Raw genomic sequence first — 12,926 nt, 5'->3', positions numbered from 1 at the left:
TAGCAACTGTGAGCTAAACATGGTCTCCGTGGTTCCTTGGTCTTAGGATATCACATATGGCGACGAGGGTAAAAGCCAGGTTTTGCTGTGAAGTTACACCGTGCTAAGTGACTTATGAACTGAGGTTGGCAAGTGGTACAGCGCTAGCATCTGTGGGAAGTGGAGCGTAACCCTCAGTGTGGAATAATGGCTACCACTTTGGGCTCGGTGGCACCGTTCGACAGCGAGCTGCAATCCTGGGAGGAATATTGTGAGATTTTGGATTACTTCTTTGTGGCGAATGATATTAAGGAGGAGGAGAAGAAGCGAGCGGTACTGTTGAGTTGCGTGGGCGCACAGACCTATGCCCTGATTAGGAACCTACTCAGTCCGGTCAAGCCAGGGGATCGTTCTTATGCTGAGTTGGTGGGATTGTTGAACAATCATTTTCACCCTAAGCCGAGTGAAATTGTGCAGCGGTGGAAGTTTAACACACGGAATAGAAGGCCGGAGGAAAGTGTGGGCGATTATGTAGCGGAGCTGAGGAAGCTCGCACAGGACTGTAACTTTGGAGACTCCCTGACGGTGATGCTGCGGGATCGTTTAGTATGTGGAATAAGCGACGACAGAATACAGCGCAGATTGTTAGCAGAGGATTCGCTAACATTTGAAAAGGCGCTGAAGTTTGCTCAAGCAATGGAGGCTGCTAACAGAGACATTGTGGATTTGAAGAGCATGACAGAACAGTCGCGATTCACTAAAGGATTAGGAGCCGTGAACAAGATGGAGGACGGCGGCTCGACGTCACAACAGGTTGTCAGGAAGTGCTACAGATGTGGAGGACTAAATCATGTGGCCAAGGACTGCAGGTTTGTTTCAGAAAAATGCCACAACTGTGGAAAGGTGGGACACATAAAAAGGGTTTGCCGAATGGAAATGGAACAAAAAGGAGGGCGTGGCAGACAAGGTAAACAAGCCCATTTCTTGGAAGAGGAGAATGTGGAGAGTGAGGAAGAAGGAGCTGAAATGCACCACATAAAGGCAAGTGTGACTATGTATAATGTGCATGAGGAGATTAGCATCCCAAGGGAAGAACCCATCAGACAGAAGCTAAAAGTAAATGGACAGAATGTGACATTTGAAGTAGACACAGGCTGTGGTTACACTATCATGTCGAAGGAGTCATTTAAAAAACTTTTTGAAGGCAGTAAGGCGCCCAAAGTAAGCAAGTGTGGAATCAAACTGAGAACGTATGGAGGCCACAAGGTACCCGTGTGGGGAGCAGCCCAAGTGCAGGTGGAATTCAGAGACAGTAAGAAAACACTGGATGTGGTGGTGGTTGAAGGGGCTGGAACTAGTTTGATGGGTCGGGGATGGATTAAGGCCCTCCAATTAGACTGGCAACCTGTACATAAGATCGAAGGCGGAGAGGATGCCTTACAGCGGATACTGGCCAGACATGAAACAGTGTTTAAGGATGAGTTGGGAACGCTGAAGGGGTTTGCGGCAAAGCTAAGGATGCCAAACCGTGCTTCTATAAGCCCCGATCAGTTCCGTTTGCTATGAAAAAGAAAGTGGAGCAGGAACTGGAGAGACTGTTGGAGGAGAAAATCATCCAACCAGTGAAATTCTCAGAGTGGGCCGCACCCATTGTACCCATACTAAAGCCAGACTCCAGCGCCAGAATTTGTGGTGACTACAAACTGACTGTTAACAAGGTGTCGCCTGTAGAACAATACCCCATTCCACGAATGGAGGACATGATAGCGGGGCTGGCGGGAGGAGAAAAATACACCAAGTTAGATATGAGTCACGCATATCAACAGGTTGTACTTGATGAGGAATCTAGAAAGTATGTCACAGTGAACACACACAAGGGTTTGTTTACATACACCAGGTTGCCATTTGGTGTGAGTTCAAGTCCTGCCATTTTTCAGCGCACCATGGAGAGTGTGTTGCAAGGTCTGACCAATGTCGCAGTGTATCTGGATGACATCATCCTGACGGGAAAGAATGACAAAGAACATCTTCAAACACTGGAGGGAGTGCTGCAGCGCTTGGAGGAGGCGGGCCTGCGCTTAAAAAGGAGCAAATGTCAATTCATGGAGAAGGAAGTGACATTTTTAGGACATCGGGTGGATAAGACCGGTTTACATCCAGTGCCGGCAAAAGTGAAAGCAGTGCAGGAGGCGCCACCCCCAAAATCAGTGACAGAGCTCAAAGCTTATTTGGGGTTGTTGAACTTCTATAATAAGTTCTTGCCAAACTTGTCCACACTGTTGGCCCCACTGCACAAGCTTCTGAGAAAGGGGGAACCATGGTGTTGGGGACCAGCACAGGAGAAGGTTTTCGGCAAATCAAAGGAACTGTTGCAGTCAAGCAGTGTATTGGTACACTATGATGAGCAAAAGGATTTAATTCTTTCTTGCGATGCGTCCCCCTATGGAGTGGGAGCAGTACTAGCTCACCGCATGCCAGATGGTCAGGAAAAACCCATTGGGTTTGCATCGCGTACCCTGAATGCAGCAGAAAAGAACTACTCACAGCTGGATAAAGAAGGATTGGCTGTGATATTTGGTGTACAGTATTTTCATAAGTACCTGTACGGCAGGAAGTTCATGATTATCACGGATCATAAGCCATTGATAAGTTTGTTCCATGAGTTGAAGGCCGTCCCTCAGATGGCGTCACAGAGGATCATGCGATGGGCAGTGTTATTAAGAGCCTATGAGTATGTCATTAAATACAGAGAAGGCAAAAATAACAGTAATGCTGATGGTCTGAGTCGTCTCCCTCTTCCAGAGAACCTCCCTAAAGAGGTGGCAGCTGAGGACCAAGTGTTGATGGTAGATCAGGACCAGGAGGGCGTGATGACATCTGAGCAGCTGCAAAGATGGACAACCAAAGATCCCATACTCTCCAGAGTGCGTGAGTATGCTATGAGAGGATGGCCCACTACGCAGCATCCTAATTTTCAGCCCTACAGACAGAGACAACAGGAGCTGAGTGTGCAGGATGGGTGTGTGCTGTGGGGGGCGAGGGTGGTGATACCAGAACGAGGTCGACGCCCCCTTTTGGAACAGCTACATCAGTCACACCCAGGAATGAGCCGCATGAAGGGCCTGGCCAGAAGCTACATGTGGTGGCCGCATATGGAGAATGACATTGAAGACAAGGTGAGGTCCTGCAGTACATGTCAAGAACATAGACACAGGCCACAAGAGGCACCGCTACACCCCTGGGAGTGGCCAGAAAAGCCCTGGAGAAGGATACATATCGATTATGCGGGCCCGTTTTTGGGTAAAATGTTCTTAGTAATAGTGGACGCCCACTCCAAATGGTTAGATGTGTATACAGTTCCATCCGCTACAGCAGCTGCAACCATAGACTGCCTGAGAAATTGTTTCAGCACGCACGGCCTTCCTGAGATGGTGGTCTCAGATAATGCCCAGTGTTTTGTAAGTGCACAAACTAAAGAGTTCATGGCAAAGAACGGAATCACTCACGTCACCTCCGCTCCATATCACCCCGCCTCCAATGGGTTAGCAGAAAGAGCAGTGCAAACGTTCAAAGAACTCATGAAAAAGAGTACTGGAGACACACTGGCAACCAAGTTAAACAGGGCTCTGTTTAGTTACAGAATCACACCACAGTCCACAACAGGGAAGTCTCCCGCTGAGTTGATGATGGGCCGGAAGTTGAGGTGTACTCTTGATCTCATACACCCTGACTTGAAACAAAAAGTGACAGCAAAACAAGATAGCCAAAGACGGTATCATGATAGACATGCCAAGGAACGCATGTTTGTTATTGGAGACACAGTATATACCAGAAACTATGGCAGAGGACCCAAATGGATACCAGGACTTATACAGGAGATGACGGGGCCTGTTTCCTACTTGGTGATGCTGGGCAATGGGACAGTGGTGAGGCGTCACGTCGATCAGCTGTTTGCCCGCCTGGAGCCGTGCCTGGCAGCAGGAATGCCTGAAGGCCACCCAGGCGAGCCCCCAAAGGCAGCCCCAAACATCAGCGCTGAGACAGGAGACGAGGATGAGAGACACATAGAGGTGCAAGTTACACCAGTGGTGAAGCCACATATGGAGAGTAGTGATTCGTTGGAATCACCTGCCACTGGGTTACGGCGATCGCAAAGGACCAAGAGAAAGCCGGAGCAACTGAGAGACTTTGTGCCGTGATTACGGTGAACTGTTATAGGTTAACCTAAGACTGTTGGACTAAAGGTTCACTATTCCGGAGTGAAATTTCAATAAAGGCTGGGGACGGGGTTGTTGCATTTTTTTTATAAAGGTGAAGTTTTTGGTTATGGGTATTTTCTGTAGTGATTAAAACTACAGAGTAGTTCCAGTTTAAGGGGGGAGGAATGTTATGTTGTGGCAAGGATTTGTCCACCAGGGGGCAACAGTGGTTGGGGAGCTTTCAGTCTGTGGGGGCGCATGCCCCGGTTCTCTTAATAAAGAAGCAACTGTGAGCTAAACATGGTCTCCGTGGTTCCTTGGTCTTAGGATATCACAGTTCCCTCCAGTAATTTACTGGCAAAATCACTATTTAGTGCATCATGAAACACAGCTTGTTGAATCAACCCATGAATGCCTCTGTTAGCTACACAGAGTTGCTCAGAGTGCTTGTGTTACACTAGCTAATCTACTCAGTCACTTTAACAGAACTATTAACATTCACATCTCACAGAACTGATTTGATTGGAGCATTACAACACGTTTGCACAGAGCATAGGAGCGCACTGACTCTGCTTCACGAGCGCTCCACCTAACGAGCGGGCTCGCGGTGCGGTCGCGCGGGACACTCCTCTGGTTTTCTCCCGTGTTTACATATAAATAACTTTGGCGGACCGCCTTAACTCTCCCATTCACATTAACGTGGGTAACCATGGTGACAATAAACAACATTTTCGGTGCGAGCACCGTGTACCGACCTGTAAAAGCAGGTGAAGAGCAGAGTAAGGAAGACACGATGCGTCTCTGCTTTCCTCCAGAACGTGTCTGAGGAAGCAGCGGAAGGTGGGCTCCACTTACTGCTCCCCGAAACCCCGGAGCAAGCACCAAAGTTCCGCCCTCACTGCTTTCTAACATAAAATGAATCCCTGTTACATGGATTTTCTATCCTCTTAAAGAAACTGAAAATAAATACATATAGCAATGAAAAATGTCCCGTTACATGAGTGTTTTACACAAAATAATATTCATGTGGTCATTCCCTCACAGGGGTGCCACAACTACACTGCTGTTTTGACAGAGACACAGTGTGTTTATCTAACTTGGCTGAAGCCAAAGTTCTCCAGACAAATTCAGTCTGTTTCTGCCAAGTGTGAACTCACTGGATGAGCGCCAGATACACAGAATCAAAAAGGGATAAATTACTTTTCTTATGTCATGTTCCCGTCACAAACTGGCTCAAGGAGAGGGGAAGCAGGAGTCCACAGATGAAATGTTCCTATAAATAAAGTGGAATTTATTCAAACTTTACCAAAACTTCAACACATCAAATACAAGCAGTTCAGCAGGGAGTGGATGTGTGTTGCATGTGCCAGGTGGATGCAGAGAGAGGCCAGGGCCACGTTCAAACCTGAACACGCTGCACAGTGTTTTCTTCCATTTGTTAGGGATGCATGAAATGCTTCCTTGAAAGGATGTGTGCAGTCACCAGTGGGCGTGGAAGCATGTGCGCCCTCATTTGGTGGGTGTGCAAGAAAAGTCATCCTGTCACACAGCAATGCCTACATAAATCACACCACTCTGCTTAAAATAATAATGTTTAGTGAAGCAGGTGAAGCAAAGGGCTGCTTTTAATAGGCTGGGAGACCCAGGTGTGCTGCTTTAGCTGCTGAGCCTCAGAACAGCGGAGAGTGGTAAGAAGGGAGGAGGGGGTCTGGCTGTGTTTGTGAACGATAGATGGTGTAACTCTGGGCATTTCTCTATCAAAGAGACGCTATGCTGTAAGGACATTGAGCTGCTAGCGGTTAGCATGAGACCGTACTATCTACCACGAGAGTTTACACACGTGATTATGATAGCTGTGTATGTCCCGCCCTCTGCTAACGCTGCAGCAGCCTGTGAGGTCCTGCACACTGTAACCAGCAGACTCCAAACACAGCACCCTCAGGCCCTTTTCCTGATCTCTGGGGACTTTAAAGATGATGTAACCATTTAATTATGGTTACATAATTAATTATGTAATTAATTATGCAAAATGCAAAACGCTCAGCTGTGTCTCCAATCAAAGCTCTGTAACTTCAGAGGTGATGTTCATATGTTGACTAATGGTTTTCTTTCATTTTTGATGTACTGCAGAATATTTGTATAAAATCCAGGCCAGGAAAATCTCCTTCATGTGTTTCTGTGTTTTGTCTTCAGCTACGTTGACACAAAGGCCTCTGCTGTGACGCTCACACCTTTGATAAAGTCTGGAGAGTGTCAGCTTCCTGTTTATAGATACAAAAATATGTAATGTTGTGAACTCTGGCCGCAGCGGCGCAAGAAAAAGGAGAATTACGGGAAGCACTCACAACAGGTAAAATCAAAATAACAAAGTAAAGTACGATAAAATAAAAACCAACAAAAGAACAACACAATATACTTCCCCGTACTGTTACTGCTAACCTCTGTTAACCTAGTAACTCTTACCTTCTAACTGACAGCTGGTCAATAAACGAGCTCCATAAACGCTCCATATTCACCTTTACATGGAATATAAAGGGAAAAGAAGAAACACAGTGCTGTGTCAGCGTTAGACATATAGATATATCCTTGCTTTTAATACATTTGAAGGTGGGTGGGAGAGGTGCTTCTCCGCGTAGTCTACGGTCTCTTTGGGATCGGTAAAGCTTTTCCTCACATCACCATGGGTCACTAACAGCTTTGCAGGGTATAGCAGTCTGTACCTGACGCCGGTCATCCCACGTAGTCTTCCTCTCATATTTGCAAATGCGGCTCTGCGTTTCCAACAGAGGGAGGGAAATCTGGGAGGATGTTTATTTTAAAAACCCTTATACATCAGGTTCTTGTTCTCTGCAGCTTTCAGCAGAATTTCCTCACCAATGTGGTAGTAGTGCAATCTCAAGATGATGAGGAAGATGACTTTGTTTGGGACGCTGGCGATTCGCTCTATGTGCTCGATCGATGAGTGGCTTCTCCTCGAGAGATAGCGCCTCCGCCAACAGGTGTGAACCAACTCAGTCATCTTGGGTCCCTCTGTGCCTTCTGGTATTCCTGCAGTTCTTAAATGATTCCTCCTGGAGTGCCTCAAGAGCTCCACATCTCTCATCTAACTTCTTTACCTCCGCAGACAAACGCTCCACAGTGGCCTGGAGAGTGGCGATGGTGTCAGAGTGGTTCGAGCCACAGTCCTGCAGTTCAGTCAAAGTGTTATCATGCCTGGCCACGTCGCTTTTTATGTCCGAAATTGAGGGCTGGATGCTCTGGTTCAAGGATGATATCTCGCCTCCTATGGTGGTAGAAATCTCTAATATGCAAGTGTCCAGTGCTAGTTAGTTAGTTCTAGTTCTAGTGGTTAGTGGGGCTTTATTTGATGATTCTAGTGTGTGTTACATTGTTGTCATATTGTTGAGTCGCAGAGCTGTACAGTGTTACAGTTTCTGTAGAGTCTGGTATAAGGAACTCAGATCCCTCTGTGAATAATGTTCACTGAAACTGATCTGTAGTTAATGAACTAGTCAGGATTTACACTAGAGAACGTTTCTGCCATTACATGGCCTGTATTTGTAGAGCGCTTTACTCGTCCCTAAGGACCCCAAAGTGCTTTTTTGCCCAAGGACACAACGACCGAGACTGTCCAAGCCGGGGCTCGAACCGGCAACCTTCCGATTACAAGACGAGCTGCCAACTCTTGAGCCACGATCGGCCCACATATTGTTGTCTTTTGTTGCAGACACCAAGTGTTGAGATCCTGTCTCAACCTCCTACATTCTTCCAGCAGGTTACACATTATTTTTTGTATTTGGAATCAAATATATGTGTCAGTTGGGCCTAGTGCAGGGGTCAGCAACCTTTAACACCCAAAGAGCCTTTTGGACCCGGTTTCCACGCAAAGGGTCAGGGTTCGGGAAAACACTGGGAGCTGCAAATACTTTGTGACATCTAAAATGAAGATAACACTGTGTATATTGTTTTTACCTTTATGCTTTGTGTGAACAACTACAGTGTGTTGCTTATGAAATCCATGAAGTGCTACAGAGAAAATTACATTTTATTTAAGTAATGAACACATTTTGAGCTCTTAAAGAAATATAACAAAGGAAAGCTGAACTCCAATGATCCATGTAGCAAACACAAACTGTTATATCGCCTTTGGGCTTTTGGAGCCTTGACCTGACTTTTAAAAAAAGCGCGTTCATGCAAACATCGTCGGGTCTGCCGTGATATGTTTACAACGGGACTTCTGCTCCTGAACCTCTGCGCACAGCGTCTGCAGGTAAGGTAACTTTATTTATACCCAAAGGCAAGGTAAATTTGCTCTACAGAAAAATGACAGCATTTGACATCCCTTTAAAAACACACATACCTAGTAAATATATAAAGCTCACTGTGACACATACTTTAATATTTCGAATCAAAAACAGTTCTTATTTAATTCAGTGACAGCAACGGGGACAAAGCTGTTTTTATAACGCTTTGTCCTGCATCTCGGAAATAGAAACCTCCGTCCTGAGGGAAGAAGCTGAAATTCACCCCTTAGAGGATGGGAACCATTTTTAAGGATTGATAAAGCCATCCTCTGTACCTGCTCAGAGTACAGGGAGGCTAAACAAGACTGTGGCTCACCTATCAGACGACTGGACCATCTCACTATCTGATTCAGAGAGTTTTTCTCTGTGACAGAGGTCTGACCGAACCATGCCACCAAACAAAAGGATAAAACAGACTCAATAAAAGAACGATAAAACAAAGTTAACATTTTTTGGTCAATGTGGAAATGAACAAGTTTCCTAAGGCAATAAAGGTGCTGGTGACCCTTTTTACAAACTGATTTGCAATTTTGATCAAAGTTCAGTTTTTCATTGATTATGGTCCCAAGATATTTATATGATTGTACTTGCTCTATTTTCTGACCTTTAATTAAAGTGACTGCTTGCCCATTTTGTTGTTTCCTAAAATCAACAACCATGTCTTTTGTTTTAGATATGTTCAGCTGGAGATAAGACTCCTCCCACCACTGAACAAAGTCATCAATGACTGGGCCGTGGTTAGTTTCACCCTCTTTCAGTAAGCTGACAATAACAGAGTCATCTGCATATTTAATAATGACCCTGTTTTCATGTCTGCCCTGACACATGTTTGTATAGAGAGTGAATAATAAGGGCGATAGGACGCACCCTTGAGGAGAACCTGTGGAGGAGAACACTGGGTCAGACAGAACCCCATTTATTCTCACTCTTTGTGACCTGTCAGTTAGAAAATCTAAAATCCAGCCCAGCAGGTTTTTCCTGATTTCAAACTGTTCTAAAAGTCTTTTAATTAAAATATGGGGCTGTGTTGTATTAAAAGCCGAAGAAAAATCAATGAAAAGAAGTCTTGCAAAAGTCCCTTTACTCTCTACATGTTTAAGAATCAGATTTAGTAAAGTCAAAAGTGCGTCCTCCACTCCTCTGTTGGGCCTGTATGCAAACTGCATTGGATCCAGCTGACCTTCAGTCTCTTCATAATCACATTTCTGAGGATTTTTTCAAAGACTTTCATGACAACTGAAGTGAGGCAACAGGCCTGAAGTCGTTTAGATTTAGGGACAGGAACCACGACTGCTTCTTTGCAAAGAGAGGGCACATGTTGTGTTTGCAAGGATTTGTTAAAAATAACCTGAAATATAGGCCTGAGTTCATCAGCACAAGATTTAATTAGGCGGCCACTAATATTATCAGGACCTGGCTCTTGTTCACATTGACTGTATGAAAGGCCTTTTTAACATCGCTGAGTTCAATGATAAAGTGCTGAGTATCTCTCAGTTTCTGTTTCAGTTCCCAAATATCCTCGCTGAAATCAGAAGAACTAAAACGAGCATAAAACATGTTTAAAGCATTTGAAAATCTCTGTCTGAATTAAACCATCTAAAATGACCTGACTGCTGCTCTGGGAATTTTGAAACCCTGCTATGGTTTTCATACAAGTCCAGGCAGACCCAAAAGTTTTTGCAGCAAATTTGCTTTCAAGAAGGTTTTTGTCTGTTTTGCTTTCAAGATCTCGATTTTCATTTCCTTGGTAGCTGTCTGAAAATCGGTAACAGCCCCTCTTTAAAGGCCTGTCTCTTTTTCCTTAAACAGGATTTGACACTTTTAGTGACCCATGGCTTATTGTTAGCGTAAATTTTAACGCGCTTACGGGGTGTAATCATGTCTTTACAAAATACTGCACAGGAGCTAGTAACATCCACCAAAGCGTCGAGATCATCTCCACAAGACTGAAGACGGGGCTGTACGAAGTCACTTTATCTCTACAGGACTGTAAGCTGTCGTCTGTGAGGCGTCAGCGTGTTTGTTTGAACACAGTTCACGGTGGAGAACAGCTGCTGACATAATGTGGACTAACATAAATCAAATCCACTTCAGCTAAATACTTCTCATTTATTTCCATCTTACATGCTGTGACTGCAGCCATTCCCACATCTCTGTGAATGGGACTCATGGACATGGATCAGTGGTTGTTGATCAATGGTCCTGAGAATCTGCATAATTAAGATGAAGGAACGGAGCTCCCAGCCCATCGTTCCTGCAGCTGCTTTCAGTCTTTATGCAAATGTCCTGTTTGTAAGACTGAAACCTGCAGCTGAGACTGAAGACGTCACCTGATGATGACGACACGTTTCTCCCACAAAACGCTGCGTCCAGATGAACAGAAGCAACAGACTCACTTTCCTGGATGATTGAGATGCATCAAGACTTCATTGTGTGTTACTTCTCATTCAGCACAGACACATTATTCCTGTTAGGTCATGTCAGCTGTCACTCAGTACAAGCACAACTGTGAACAACACAAACTTCTCTTCAATGTGTCACAGAAACACTAAGTGTGAGAGCCTGTATGACACACAGGACAGACTGTAAGCTCTGCTGGCTGCACAGCACTTTGTAGCAGTTTTCCAACATGTCCTCCACCCGTGATGTCAGTGGTGGGACCCCAGTCACAGCACTCAGCACCACCTCCTTTAAATGGATTTTATAGCAGTTCCTCCCGTTACTCGGTGCAACGCTTCTTAAATGTGTTTTTGCAGGATAAAACACAGCAGGTGGTGTAGAGAGGACGTCAGCTGACGGAGCAGAGGGAGGCAGACTGTGGATAAATGACAGAGTGAGAGGAGAGCAACCATGACAGAAGCACAGGTGTGGCAGATAGAAGTGGCTTTATAGACACTTATTGTCAGTCCTCGTGCATGCTGTGGAAATAAGTGTCTGTGTCATGAGGTGACATGTGAGCTTATCTTTGGTCAATAAAGCTGAACGACCAGTTTTCACTTTGCTTGTTACGCTTGTTTAGTGACGTCTGGGTTTCTGTGGAGCCCGAATTTTGATGAGTTCTGGTGAAATCATCTGAGATCATCTGAGCATCGGTGAAGAGTCAGCAGAGAAAGTGTGGGACAGAAGTTTGCTTTGGACACATGGACTGAAATCAAAAAGTAACAAACAGGATTTCCAATGGACAGTATGGAGAAGTGAAAGTACACAAAGGCTGTGCTGGAACACGTGTGTTACACTTTTTGACAGCTGAGAACAAAACACAATATTTTGCATCATCTCTGCAGTGTCTCTTCTTTCCTCTGCTGTTGTGCTTTTAGCTCCAAACTGTTTCAAATGGTTTGTCAGCAAGCTGACCTCTGACCTCTGCAGTACTAACTCCTGACCCGTACAAAGAGCGGGCGTTTCTGACCTTTGACCTGCAGCTGTATGTCTCTCAGTCTCAGTTCTTCTCTCCGTCACTGATGGAGCAGGTGTAGTTGCTGCTGACAGTCAGTCGTTTGTTTTCTCAGAGTGAGGCTGAAGTCTGAACTGTTCAGAGCATCAGGTCTCATCAACGTGCGCTGCTGTAACGCCGCTTTGTCCTCTGAGATCACCAGGTATGAAACCTGAGTGCTGACAGAGCAGCATGTTCCCCCTCATTCACCTCCACCACCACAGCCAAGGCATGCTGGGAAACTGAGGACACACAGACGGAGAACTGAAGTGTCTGCTGTGTGTTCATCTCAGAGTCCTCACAGGTGACACATTAGCTCCAGAACACCAAGCCAGGTGTTTGAAGCCTGACAGGGATTCTTCCCATCCAGAGGGAGGATTTAGCTGCACAACAATGAACATTAGTGTGTAGTTTAGAAACACAGACTGTGCCTGCACTGCATCTAGTGAAGAAAAGTGTTACTGCGAGAGAACCAGGCTCCTTTAAAGCAGCTGATATTAAGGTTGAAAAATCAACAATAAGCTGATGTAATCAACGTTTCACAAAATGGTCAGCAGCTAAAATCTGGAGCCGTTCTTTGGTGGTAATTAACAGTTTGTTCTTGTTAGCTAATTATGTCATTAAAGGTAGCAGCAGAAGCCTTGTGTTGAAAGCCCATTCACTCACACATTCACACAGTATGTGTGTGTCTGTGTTACACTGTGGACATCCCTTCTGTTGGAGCGCCATCTTGTGGCAGGTTTAAGAAATGTTCTTCTTGTAAATCCAAACTGATGCACCTCCATAGCAGACTGTGGAGGCTTTCAGTGACATGAAGACTTGATTTATACTGTCATATTCTCCTGTTACACAAAGCACAGCACGCTGAACATGGATGAACTGAAACTCCCAGCATCTGACTGAGGAAAAGCACAAATCATTCTCACACTGACTCCTGCTTGATTTTAGATTTGCTTTCAAATCCTCACACTTTCATATGAAGCACTAAATGGGCTCCAGACTGTTTATCTC

The 12,926-nt window shown here is 45.2% G+C and overlaps 1 protein-coding gene across 5 annotated transcripts in view; it reads right to left on the bottom strand.

Annotated features, from left to right (window-relative positions):
• Positions 1 to 5,027, bottom strand: part of LOC308397534 (uncharacterized protein) — a 29,295-nt gene extending 24,268 nt beyond the window's left edge. For 3 of the 5 annotated variants that reach the window (XM_080883481.1, XM_080883480.1, XM_080883482.1), the window contains exons 1-2: positions 4,934 to 5,027; positions 3,879 to 4,014 (exon numbers count right to left, since the gene is read on the bottom strand). The gene's annotated coding sequence lies outside the window, so the exon portion shown is untranslated. Of the gene's footprint in view, positions 1 to 1,611; positions 1,752 to 1,871; positions 1,980 to 3,808; positions 4,015 to 4,933 lie in introns of those variants that run through there. The other 2 variants (XR_013971800.1, XM_080883483.1) reach the window with 2 other exon arrangements.
• Between the last annotated feature and the right edge of the window lie 7,899 nt (positions 5,028 to 12,926).

This window comes from Rhamphochromis sp. 'chilingali' (assembly GCF_963969265.1).
Source record: "Rhamphochromis sp. 'chilingali' genome assembly, chromosome: 1".
In the NCBI taxonomy this organism is placed as follows: domain Eukaryota; kingdom Metazoa; phylum Chordata; class Actinopteri; order Cichliformes; family Cichlidae; genus Rhamphochromis; species Rhamphochromis sp. 'chilingali'.
The sequence above is the reverse complement of the archived record's forward strand: the minus strand, read 5'-3'. Positions and strand labels throughout refer to the sequence as shown.